General features: G+C 34.1%; 1 long non-coding RNA gene and 1 other non-coding gene across 5 annotated transcripts; both read right to left on the bottom strand.

Annotated features, from left to right (window-relative positions):
- Nucleotides 1-986: 986 nt before the first annotated feature.
- On the bottom strand, nucleotides 987-3,803 carry LOC108860090 (uncharacterized). 4 transcript variants are annotated; one of them, XR_008946439.1, is made up of 8 exons: nucleotides 3,711-3,803; nucleotides 3,556-3,638; nucleotides 3,296-3,350; nucleotides 2,720-3,200; nucleotides 2,443-2,636; nucleotides 2,280-2,359; nucleotides 1,917-2,125; nucleotides 987-1,624 (listed from the first exon to the last, which is right to left on the bottom strand). It is a non-coding gene; the product is annotated as an uncharacterized LOC108860090 (long non-coding RNA). The 4 variants fall into 4 exon arrangements; XR_008946438.1 differs by having other exon boundaries at nucleotides 1,917-1,970; nucleotides 2,095-2,125; nucleotides 3,556-3,801; XR_008946440.1 differs by having other exon boundaries at nucleotides 2,443-2,603; nucleotides 3,556-3,803.
- A 5,651-nt stretch (nucleotides 3,804-9,454) lies between these two features.
- LOC130495374 (small nucleolar RNA snoR80) lies at nucleotides 9,455-9,558 on the bottom strand. Its single transcript, XR_008934645.1, has one exon. It is a non-coding gene; the product is annotated as a small nucleolar RNA snoR80 (small nucleolar RNA).
- Nucleotides 9,559-13,771: the final 4,213 nt, after the last annotated feature.

The following is a 13,771-nucleotide window of genomic DNA, read 5'->3' as shown; positions in this document are numbered from 1 at the left end:
ACTTCACTTTGTTCTATTGTGTTTCGTATTTCATAACACCAGTTTAGTTTTGCATAATTTTCCTATGAAGCTTCTAATAATGTTAAGAGGAAATTACAAATTTAACACAAAGTTAGGTCACTAATCAAAGGCGTTTATCTAAATCCATTGTTTAAAAACAATATGTTGATATTTATTTTTATAAATATACATTTTTTGTTGTTGAATTTTTTTTGATTTAACCATGTGATTTTTTTGTTCTAAGTGAATATGTCATATAATAGAAAAGAAAGGAAAACGTCAATATAAAATATAAAATATAAAAATTTATTTTTTATATATAATTTTATGTGTGTGTTAAAGTATTTATGTTAAGAACATTGCATGCAGTGTTATATATGTTTACTTCAAGAAATTTATGTAAGCTTATATACTAAAGATTTTTTTAAAGAAAATATACCTTAATTTCTAAAATATGATGTCTCAAAATTCGTAATGGGTGTTATTAATTCATGTCTGATATCCACTGTTATTCAAATGATAATTTTATTTTTAAATCTAATTTTATTGGATATAGTATTTATAAATCTAATTTAAATTTTGCTAGTTATTTAATGATTTTTTTTTAATCTAGTGTTATTCAACTTCAAAAGATTTTAAATTTATTTATATTTAAAATTGATTTCAAATCATTTGTTGTGGAGTCTTTAAATATTAAAATTCACAAACTAAAACTGTTTCTTAATTTTAAATTTTATTGATTACAAAACATTGACAGTTGATTTAAATTCATTGATTGAATAACACCCTTTTAAAATTATGTTTTTTCATTTCATTTCATTTCTAAATAACGAAAAGGAACAGTACACAACACTGGTCTGCCCACATGATTTTGGAATGGAACCTTAACAAATAGATACTTAAATACATGTTTAATATAAAAATATTGACAAAATTTGCAAGTAGATTTGGATGTACATGAGAATTTTGATCAAAAAAGATGGGCATGAGAAATATGACTCATTTTTAGTACCATGTATTCTTACATCTCAGCAACAAACCAAAACCTCATAACACCAAACGTGTTAAAAAGAAACTTGCGTCTCAAGTAAAGAAACAGACCACCGCTACTTGGTACTCCTTTACCTCTCCCATCACTTACGCTTCACCCTATCCAAAGTTTCTTCACTTTGCTTAGTATCGTTTTTGTTTCCCTTTGTCTCCTTTCGTAATTCTTCTTTCAGGTCTCAAACATCTGTTTCAGCCTCCTTAGCTCCCTTTAGGGATTCAAGTTCACTTCCACCTTACCAGACTTCAGATCCATCAAGGCCTTTGAGTCATCTCCAGACACTTGAGTTCTTTGTCTGAAGAAATTCTTCTGCTAACCGGCTTGTTACGCTTAAACCCATAATAATTGCTAGCCTTCACATAACATATGCATCCAAATTTCTAGCGGAATCCTCAGCCTCTAGACTTCTCTTTGCAATGGACGTACTGGGTTGCAAAGATCTCATTTGCTCCTGCCAAATTTCTTCTATGGATTTTATCTTTGTTTCATGTTCACACCATTCGTTGTCGTCCTGCTGAGCTTGCCAAGAATATTGTTCTCATATTCAGAACTCCAAGCTGAAGTTTAGGTCTGAAACTATAATTTATAAAGAGTGTAATATGAATTTCTGAAGATAAGGTCGAAAACAAAAGGTAATTAGTAATTATTAACTATAAATAGTATAAATCTGTGTTTGGTCAAAAATAGAGTAGCATAAATCAAAGGGCGCCCGCCATAGATCTAACACTGAATGAAGATTTATCATTGAAAGATCACTGTAAATAGTTTTAGTATCATATATAAGCTACAGGATCAAAAACGATAAATTGAACGGTAAGAAAACATAAATCAAAGTCAAAGAGACTAAGATGTCAGTTATAGACCACACCTCTTCAAATCTTTACTTATACTTCGCATTACATTGTAAGCATGGTAAGATCTTCTGAGTTCATTAAGGGAAGTACAATGTAACCAAACAAAAGAGATGTCATTAGAATTAAGTATTGTTGGCTAAATGATATTGAATGATGACAGAACACTTATGAAGATTAAATTCCGATGTAAACCTGATAAAAGACCATGAATCTCAGATAGTACCTGGAGATAAATAAAAAAGACTATGATGAACAAAATATAGCAAAAAAAAAAAATCATGTAGTTTTTGTATAGTTTCTCACTACATAGCTCAACATTCTTGCTTATTATAAACATGAATCAAGAAGAGAAGAGATCTTATAAATAGACATTTTACCAGCAAGACACAGCCCATTGTGGCATAGTACTTGTTTCTCTTTTGGCAGGTTTTCCTGTTGCAGGATCTTCGGTGTTTACCTACAAAATCATCAATCATACCCAAATGTCCGTCTCCATTTAAAGCATCCAAAAGGCTAATTATGGTAACAGCAAAAACATACCCATGAAACTGCTTTTGAAAGTGGTGGTTCCCCTGTTCCAGTGAGAGTGAAATCATTCAACTCAGGCAAAGTGAGTGGAAGTTCAGATTCTTTCACCGCAATAGTTTCACCAGATTCATCCAAGAATAAGATCGGGATAGGTTCTCCCCAGTAACGCTGCCCTGCAAATAGCCAATTTCTCAACTTGTAATTTCCTGCCAAAACAAAACCTTTCAAGTAAGAAACGAAGAACTAAAATTTTACATAATCCAAATGAGAGAAGACATGAACATGGAACCTTTTTCTTTCCATTTCTGGTTCTCTCAGCCCATTCAATAACTTTTAAAGCAGCTTCTGTGCTAGATAGTTGATTAATTTCAAGTCACGTTTCCACACTTGATGAGTTCTCAATTATTCCCACTCCTGGATAAACCTGCTTATGATCATCATCACTTGAGCTTGCCTCGTTCCTCACTACCCACTTGATTGGAAAGCTATACTTCAACGCAAACTAATTATCACGCGTATCATGAGCTGGGACCGCCATGATTGCTTCGGTTCCATAGCTTTCACATAGTTCTTTGTTACACACAAATGCTTCAAAGCAATGTAAATTTTTGAAACTGAAGTTACATTGCTAGAACATAATCAGCTACCCATATGGGAATATTATCCCCATTAGCTGGATTTTTCGCGTAACATCCCGTAAACACGCCTCTATTTTCCTTCTAAAGTTCTGTTCTCTCAAGCCTAGATGCAAAATCTTTGTATTCCTCAACCTGAAACCATAAGTGAGGACTCATGAAGTTAATGTAGGACTCATCATAGTCTTATGAAGGCAGCGTTACTTTTGGCGCAATACTCTGATACTTACTTCTTCGCACTCGTGTTCCGATCCGCCAGTCATACCCAGCTTCCACGTCAACGTCCTGCAATTAAATAGATCATCACTGATATAAGAGATGGTATTACTTCGTAAAGATCATTGGAAAAGTATTACTTCTTACCAACCAATGCATCTTTGGTGTAAGATTTGCTAGCAACTTAATACATGATCTTGATACGTATAACACTAGTTGATGAATTCCAAGATCATGGCTGAAATCTGAGATAAGAGAAGACTCATACACACACCTGGGCATATGTAATCGAAGAAAGCAGTGGGAGGGATGGAAATGGACCCGAGTCTTCGACACGAAAAGAACATTGAGGATAAACTGAGACGACAGAGAGTTTTCGAAAGGTCACATGCAGCAAGAAGGATATTAGTAAGAATTATGAGACTTAACATATTTAAAGAAGGTTGTGAGTAACGGTGATTCCAGGGGGAGTTGACTCGATGACGATGAAGTGGAAAGGTCGGGGAGACGTTTAGGTAAATGCGAGATGAAAAAGATGGGCTTGATATGGGTCTTAGTGAAAATTTTCTTCTAAACACACCAATAGCCCATTACGAAAATTGTTTGACTGAAGTTTAGATGACATGGCGAAATAGAGTCTCATGATAGGCTAATTTAAATTGAGGACGTGGATAGATTAAGAGTTGAGATTATTCTCCTTTTAGTATTGTATTGATTTATTTTTAGATGTGTGTAAACGCATTAAATATTGTAAAATGCCGTGAAGGATCTTATCTTTATTTCTTTTTTTCTCTTTCACCAAAATGGTACGAGATATCTTGTTTACAATAACTAAAATCAATTATTCTGGAAAATGGTTCTAGAAGATGTCCATGTGGATATGATGACTTATCTTATTTCTTATCCGAACGACGGTACGTTGACACATGGACGGACCATGCACCGTAGTTATTACATCTACAACCTCTTATTGTTCGAACAAAAATAAATACCATAAAATGAATCCAAAATAGATATCCTTATTCCTTACCAATCGACGAACAGAGATTTTTTGTAGTTTCACAGTAATGCTGCAAAGAGTGACGATTGTTGTAAGAGCCTTTTTTTTGTAAGAGCCTTATTTTGTGTGTGTCGAGAACTGTGTTACTGGCCTAGAGGTTTAGTTTGATGTCTGTTTCTTTTTTCTTTAACCAAATTAGACAAGAACCAAACGTGCTGTAAAAGTTTAACCAAAGACAGAGAACACAGCTATAGATGTTTAGAAGCATTAATGCCCAAACCAAACAAACTCGAGCGATGCATGGATGATATGGTAATGGATATACATCAAATATTCAATCAATAGTAATGAGAAGGTCTGACATTTATTTATCTACAGCCTACAGGACTTGTAAGGTGTGACATTAAAAGGGGCTGTTCCATTTCTACCAAATACCAATCCCTAACTCCTACCGTTTGCCAACCTTTTCTTTAATTTTTTCCCCTTTCCCCATTTGATATTCGTTTCCAATCAACTAGCCCTAAGTAGACATATAAAGTTTGTAGGGATTTTTTTATTATTAATCAGAGTATTTTTAAAGATTAATAATGAACTAAAAAGATCGTTAATGTGATGTTTCATAATTGAAGTCATGTCTGATGTTTCTGTTTTATCATCCTATTCACTTTTTCCTCTTACGGCTTGTTTTGTATGCATTATTGGTTCCTTCAGTAAAGCGTTTGTTGTATCATTCTTATTCTTAAACAATTCTACTGTGGCAATTAAATTTCGGTATAGGTTTGTAGCCAAAAAAATTGTAATGAAATTATAAATATGAAAAACGAGTTATGCCATTGGCTTCTAGAAGACCAGACATATGTTTGTTCGTTTTCTCGCCTTTAAAGGTGGAGACAAACGAGTGGGTATTCTTACGCCTGGAGGCCCTGGACTACACAAATCTTCCATGCCTTTTGGCTTTTCCAATTAAGATATTTTAGGAAAACAAATTTAGTGATTGAGAAAATAAGACTTACTCTTTTATAGAATATCAGATTTACAGAATATATTTTGTCGGTAATATTACATGACATTTAGTTATTATTGTTAAAATATTGTTATCAACGTTATGAAAAGTATTAATAGAGAGAAAGAAAATATTGTATATTTCTGAACACTGAAAGCTATCTTATTTTACTCAAGATATATATGTCAATGAATATTGTTTCTTAAAATTCTTTTGAATAATTACTTCACCTCTCAATGTCACATTTATGGAAACCAGTTAATTATCTCTTTTTTTGTCAACGAATAATCTATACTATTAAAGCAGAATCCCTATTAGAATTCTACCCTTAATTTTTTAAATTATTTACAGAAGAATGCCACTGTTTTTTCTATTTTTTTTAATAAAATTCGGCCACATTTATGACATCCAATCAAAATCCAGTTTTTTATGTGCAATCAAATTACCTTCCCTTTTTAAAAGTTATTTAATGTCTTGCCTTCCTATATTATTGGTAAATCAATATTCTGTTATCAATCCACCTAATTGAAACTGGAACCATTTACTATCTTTACAAATTTTTTGTTCCTAACTAATAGGTAAATTTTAAACTAATGTAATTAATAAATTTAATTACTATATTCCATCGACCCAACATGTGTTTTTACACCCACTATATTTTTTGGAGATTTCGTTTGATATTTTTGACTTTATAATATTGTAACATAAAATTATTCTAAAATTTTATATATTTCTATCATATATAATGAATTTTGAAAAGTCATCATCGTGGAACCAAATTTTTAGCCGCCCGGTATAATAGTTAACTAACCATCTTCAACCCACCTCTATTTTAATCTATATCCCTTTCAAATTTCTCTATATTTTTCGGTTTGCAAACCTCATTTTCATTAATGCAAACCTCATTTTTAATCTGTATAGAAGAAAATATAGAAATTTGCTATTTTCACCTCTAAATGTAGAGACAAAAAGTAACATTCCTTTATATTTTCCTCTAAAATAGAGTAATTATATTATAAAAGCATACATTATAACAAATCTACCTCTATAATAGAGATTTCTATTTTAGAAGAAAATATAGAGTCATACATTGGAGATGCTTTAATACTAAAGTTTTCTAAAAATACGTAAACGACTTATTAAATGAATATCTTTATAATTTTTTTATCTATTGAATATTGTTCATCATTAATATTTTCAGATATTTGATACTGTAATATTTATTGGTAATAAAATATATTAAGAGATCTGATAGATATTTAACGGGGAATTGGGATTTATGATCAACAAAAAATTCGGAAACCCAAGCCTTTAGTTAAAAAAATTTCGAAAACCTAACAAATACTAACAAAAATAATATCCTTATCTAACTTTTTTAGTCGACCCATAGATTTTAAACTTATAAGAATGGGAGCATTTTTAATACATAGATATGTTTGCTCCGCATATCTTCCTTATAACTAAATGTAACAGATTGTCTAAATTGGTTGTATTAAAATTATTTAATTTTTAATGAAATCTATGAAAACTCGGGCCATTTAGGCTGAGTTTAATAAGTTTATAAATCCAAATCGAAGCCCAATTTATAGTGTCTCCTTTTTGAAAACAAAAATATTAAACGCATTGCATTCTATTTATTTTAGTTATATTATTATATTTAATTTTGAATATAAATTTTAGTTTCATGAAACATTAAAATATATAATGAATAACTATAATGTGTGTTTAATTTATAAATATAATAGTTTAATAAGTTTAAAATGTAAATATGGTAACCTTTTCAAATATATAAACACTTCATAGTTAATTTACTGATTAGAAGTGTACCACTTTTTAAATCCCTTCTCAAAATATATTAGTATTGTAAACATAAACAATTATTTTTAAAAATATATGCAAATATTATAAATGTTTTATAAACAAATACAAAATATATGAATATATCTCTTATTTTAAAAAACATTTCTCTGTTAAATAAAAATTTAAAACGAAAAATAATCCCGCCCTTTTAAAGGGCGGGTCAAAATCTAGTTGTCATTTAAACTAGGTCTGGGATTTCGGATATTCGGATCGGTTCCGGGTAGGATCCGTTCGGGTCCGGATAATTCGGTTATTTACAAATTGTATCCAATGAGTACTTGGAACACTTATGGTTCGGTTTCGGATCAGTTCCGGGTCGGTTCCCGGGTATTAAATTATTAACCGGAAACTAATATTTTTATTTACTTTTATAAATATTTTATAAATTTTTTGATATTTTAAAAAATGTTTAATATAAATCGTGTATATATCTATAGTTTAAAAGTATTTACAACGAAATAGAAGTGGTGCAGTTGTAAAAGGGGCTGCACTTTCACCTCTCCCACCCGGGTTCGAACTGCATAAGGTGCAAATCAATGTTTTTTAAACATGAATTCGGTTTAAACGGGTATCTGATTGGATCCGGGTAAAAACCCGAACCGACCCGATACCCGTGGATATTCATAAATATTACCCATCGGTTAAATATGCTTTATCCGAAACCGGTCCGAGCCGGTCCATTTTGGGTCGGTTCCGGTTTGGTATTCGGTTCCGGTTAAAAAGTCCCAGCCCTAATTTAAACTTTGTAAATAAGCGATGGAGTGTTGAATGTATTTTACTAGTCAAGGTAATGTTCGTTGTTTTATGACGAAAATAATCTAACAGGGATATTTGATGGTGTCTGATTTATTTGAAAAATTAAAAAATAATGAACTTAATTAAAACCAAGGTATTTTAGATAACTAGAGAAGAGAAGATATACAGCTGTCCTTTCTTCATTGATCAAAACCAAACAAAAGAATAAAAAATTACATTAAAAACTAAATTATTGTTAGAATATTATATTTTTACCACTAAAATTTCAAAACAGGTTCACCACCGTTGAAGCTGCTGTAAAGGTTTCCAAATATATAGCACATACCTTTATAAGGTTTGAAAAGGGTGATAACCCTAAAGTATTAATAATCACTTAATCAGTTATATCTTTCTACTTTTATATAAAATGCGTGGGTTATGGACAAATTAAAAAGAGCTTTTCTACGACAAACACAAAAAAAGACACAATTTTTAAATGGATGAGAAAAGAGGAAAGAAAACCTTGCTCAAAAAAAAAAAAAAGAGGAAAGAAAACGTTGGTAAAAGGACAAATTGTTTATTTATTGAAAAACCTAACAATCTCAATAATAAACAAGTACTTAGGCATGGCTTGTCGCAATCCTATGTTGCAACAGTGCATCCATTGTGGTTGGCTGAAGTTTTTGTGAATGAGGAAGGCTCTCCCTTTGCTTAATGTATTTGATCGTAGTGGTTTGTACAGGAATGAAGGTATATCTCTTTTTATTTGGTGAGACCCTCTGGTTTTTGTACTTGGTAGTTTAGACTAATATTTTGGTTAGAAGTGGATACTCCATTAGACTTTTGGGGTTCGGTTATTTTATTTTTATTTCTGCTAAAGAAACTGAGTTTATGAAATAATGTGCGAGTAAGCAGCCCCGGGACCGGGACGGGGACCGGAAACTGGGACGGGAGCGGGGACGGGAAACGTCAAACTTAAAATTTGTAGATACGGGTATGGGCATAGAAACGGCTATATATATACATATATATATATTATGTAAAACTACATATAAATCACAATATTAAAATCTCTCACATATGATCTTACAGTTTTAAAAACACTTAGAAAGCAACATAATAAGCTAAACATCTACTAGTATACAGAAACACATAGAGAACAAAAAATCTGAATTTTGTATATGAAATATAATTCAAACGAAAACAACAAAAACATAAAAAACAGAAGGAGACAAGAAGAAGAAACATTCTTACGTGAGATATAGTTGAGAGTCAAAAGAGGAAGACATAAAAGTAGGAGAATGGAAGAGAACAATGTGGAAGTGGAAGAGACTATTAATATTTGATAAACAATTTTTTATCATTTTGTTTAGCAAAAAAAAAAAAAACACACAAAAATCAATGGATACGTCTCTGAGACGTCTCCCATCTCTGACCAAACCCGTCCCCCTTAAGCCATGCCGTCCCGGGTTCACCTTACATGTGTCGGGGACGTTTCCTAGGCGTATCCGAGACGTACCCGTCCCCCTGCCGAACCCGGTACTCGAGACGGCACCCAAGAGGCGTACCCGTGCAACCTAGGCGAGTCATTTCCAAGATCAACTAACATAGAAAAAGTCAGATGATCAGGATATAGCACAACCTTATCAATCTTGCGTCAATGCCATTATAAGGTTGGGTTATGTTTCTCCGGCCTTGTCGTATTGCCGTGGATATTTGTTCTACTGGCTGGTAGCTGTGATCTCTGTAACCATAGTTCTTCAGGTGGAGTTTTAATGAAATCAGCTGATGGAAAAAAAATTACTTATTTGCTCCTTTATCTAAAAGATGTTTTAGAAGTTATCGCTTGTTTCATTTTATACAAAGTACTTCAGTAAATTAGGTTGGTTTCCGCGATGCAACTTCATAACATTGTCATTGCTACAAAAAGCGGTGAGGTTTGAATTAAATTTTGTTTTCATTCAGTGTGAGAACATGAAATTTTTTTGCTTCCATACACACTACAAGAAAACACGCTGAATTCCGACGGAGGTTCCGACGGACCAAAATGTCGTCGGACAAATTTGACGATTTTCCGACCAATTTCCGACGAAAGCCAAAAATATGAGGTCGTCGGAATTTCGTCGGTATATTCCGACGGAATTCTGACGAACCAGGGTTCGTCGGTATATACCGACGACTATCCGACGATATTCCGATCAACAAATATATCCGTTGCGGTCGTCGGTATTCCGTCGGAATATACCGACGGAATTCTGACGAACTGTTGTTCGTCGGTATATACCGACGACTATCCGACGATATTTCGATCAACAAATATAACCGTTGCGGTCGTCGGTATTCCGTCAGAAAATACCGACGAATTTCTGACGGACTATGTGACCGTTGCCGACAAATCCATATGACCGTTTTATAGCCGTTTGAAATTTGTAAATACCGACGGAATTCCGACGCACTACTTTATGTCCGTCGGAATTCCGTCAGAAAGTCGTCGGAAAGCTGTAACTAATTTTCTATAAATTCAACCCCTCCTCATTTCAACTCTTCACTCCTCATTCTCTCTTCATTCTCTTTGATCATAACAATTCCGTAAAAATCATGTCTTCAGGAGGTTATTATCGTTCATGGATGGATAAACCTCATTTGGATCCCAACACCAAATTGCTTACGGAAGAATACGTTCAAGGGATTAAAGAATTCATGAGGCTTGTTCAACAACAACCAGATGCAAAAAATGGTATGTTAAGATGTCCCTGCTCTAGTTGCAATAATAATAAAGTTATAGAAGAATTTAATGTTTGGACTCATTTGTATATGAAAGGGTTTTCACGTAATTATAAAGTTTGGTATCTTCATGGGGAAACTGGTTATGAATATGGTAGTACTAGCGAACCTCAGCCTATTAGTGAATTTCAGCCGGATATTAGGTTAGAAGAATCTAGAACGGATATAGATTATGGTGTAGGTACTGAGCAGATGGTACATGATCATTATAGAGGGGAAGAACCAAATCCCGAATCTAGGAGATTTTTTGACATGTTGGATGCAGGAAAACAACATTTGTATCAAAATTGTAGAGATGGTCATTCAGCCTTATCATCTGCAACTAGATTAATGGGTATTAAGACAGACTATAATTTGGCTGAAGAATGTATGGATGCGATTACTGATTTTGTCAAAGGCATTCTACCTGAGGATAATGTTGCACCGGGTTCATACTACGAAGTTCAGAAACTGGTTGCCGGTCTTCAACTACCGTACGAAGTGATAGATGTATGTATTGACAACTGCATGATCTACTGGAGAGCGGATGAGACACGGAATGAATGCAAATTTTGTGGGAAACCTCGTTTCCAGGAGACGAGGGGAAGAGTTCCGATCCCGTTCAAAAGAATGTGGTATTTGCCATTGACGGAAAGATTGAAGAGGTTGTATCAGTGTGAGCGCACAGCAAAAGCAATGAGATGGCATGCAGAGCATTCCACAAATGGTGAGATTAGACATCCTTCAGATGCGAAGGCTTGGAAACATTTCCAGTCAATATATCAAGAATTTGCAGAAGAGAGAAGAAATGTTTATCTTGGATTATCTACTGATGGTTTCAGCCCATTTGGAAAGCATGGAAGACAGTATTCTCTTTGGCCAGTTATTGTGACACCGTACAACCTACCGCCGAGCTTGTGCATGCGACGAGAGTTTTTGTTCCTCTCAATTCTCGTCCCCGGGCCAGAGCATCCTAAAAGATCACTAGATGTGTTTCTTCAACCACTGATATATGAGTTGCAACAACTATGGGCGCATGGTTTTGAGACATACGATGTTTCGTGCAAAGAAAACTTTCATATGCGGGCAGTACTTATGTGGACAATAAGTGACTTTCCAGCATATGGTATGTTATCTGGATGGACAACACATGGGAGACTATCATGTCCATATTGTCAAGATGACACAGCTGCTTTCCAACTAAAGAACGGAAGGAAAACGTGTTGGTTTGACTGTCACAGGCGATTTCTACCACCTGATCATCCATACCGCAGGAGTAGGAATGCATTTACGAAGAACAAGCAGGTGTTTGATGGTCCACCTGTGGAAGTTAGTGGGGAAGATTTGTTGAAGCAGTTTAGGTATTTTGATGCAGAAAGGACGCCAGATGTAGGTGGACATGAAAACATTCGAGTCAGTGCGGTTGGAGAGCTACATAACTGGCACAAAAAGAGTATTTTCTGGGATCTGCCATATTGGGAAAGTCATCTATTGCGGCATAATTTAGATGTCATGCATATTGAGAAGAACTTCTTCGACAATCTGATGAACACAGTCTTTAACATCCAAGGTAAAACGAAGGATAACTTGAAGTCAAGGTTGGATTTAGTCGATATTTGTGATCGTCCTGAACTTCATGTGGATGAGAATGGTACGGCCCCTTTTCCCATTTATCGTCTAGATGGTGCTAGAAAAGAAGAGTTCTTTGATTGGATTACATATAAAGTGAAATTTCCTGACGGATATGCATCAAATTTGGGGAATTGCGTTGATAGAAGCGAAGGAAAGTTTACTGGCTTGAAGAGTCATGATTGTCATGTAATTATGCAGCGCCTCCTTCCGTTTGCTTTTTCAGCATTATTGCCACGTAATGTTCATGAAGCAATTGCAGGTATCTTATATTTTTACAATTTAATTTATTTTTATATTTAACAATTATGCTTATATAAACTATTACTTATGAAAATTATGTCTTTTATCTATGTAGGGATAAGTGTTTTCTTCCGCGATTTATGCAGCAGAGTAGTGACTGAAGAGGGTATTAATAATTTGAAGACAAACGCACCAGTCAGCATGTGCAACCTCGAGAAGATATTTCCTCCATCATTCTTTGATGTTATGGAACATCTTGTTATTCATCTCGCAAGAGAATTGGAACTTGGTGGTCTTGTGCAGTACAGATGGATGTATATTTTTGAGCGTTATATGCATCATCTGAAGAAAATGGTCAAAAATTTAAGCCGGGTGGAAGGATCTATAGTGGCACAGGTGATCAATGAAGAAACTGCAATCTTTGCTGAAAATTATTTTCCACCAGAAGTGCATACAAAACATCGAAGACCTTCTCGGCACAATGACAGAGGAGAGAGAGCAACATATCATGTTACTGTCCCAAGCATGTTCAAGGAAATAGGACGACTTAGTGGAACATTCACGAAGCGGAGACTTACGGACACTGAGCACGCTCATTTGCAAACATATTTGCTCACCAACTGTGAAGATGTTCTACAATATGAGAGGTAAAAATATTTATTCATTTACATTGTTTTTTTTTAATATTCAATAAATTTATTTCATATTGATATAATATTTTTGTATATAGTGTATATATGGCGGAGTTGCGTATGACTCACAGGCATGCAACAGAACTTGAGCTTCAACAACTTAGAGATAATGGATTTGCTGTGTGGCTTCGTAGTTATGTGAGTCATATAAACAAATGAGTAGTTTAATTTTAATATAAACAAATTAACTTTTCACTCATATATGTTTTTAATTTATAGGTGAATGATGGTTTGGCCAGAGGTTTTGTGTTCGATGATTGGATACGCGAATTTGTGCAGGGACCAAACTATGTGGTCAAATCATATCCAAAATTCTGTACGCGAGGATATGCATTCACAAAGAAAGGTCATTCTAAGACAACATATGATGCTGGTGTTTCATCTTCTTCCGGTGACGATGTCTACTACGGCAACATAAAAGAAATATTAGAAATCCAATTTCCTGGAATGGTTGGATTGCGTTGTGTAGTATTCTATTGTGATTGGTATGACACCACCCCAGATAGAGGAGTGAAGATTGATGCGTTTGGTGTTATATCGGTTCATTCGCGGCGGAAACTTCAAT

Source organism: Raphanus sativus, chromosome 5 (assembly GCF_000801105.2).
Source record: "Raphanus sativus cultivar WK10039 chromosome 5, ASM80110v3, whole genome shotgun sequence".
NCBI classification, from domain to species: domain Eukaryota; kingdom Viridiplantae; phylum Streptophyta; class Magnoliopsida; order Brassicales; family Brassicaceae; genus Raphanus; species Raphanus sativus.
Note: the sequence above shows the minus strand (reverse complement) of the source record. Positions and strands in the feature narration are given on the sequence as shown.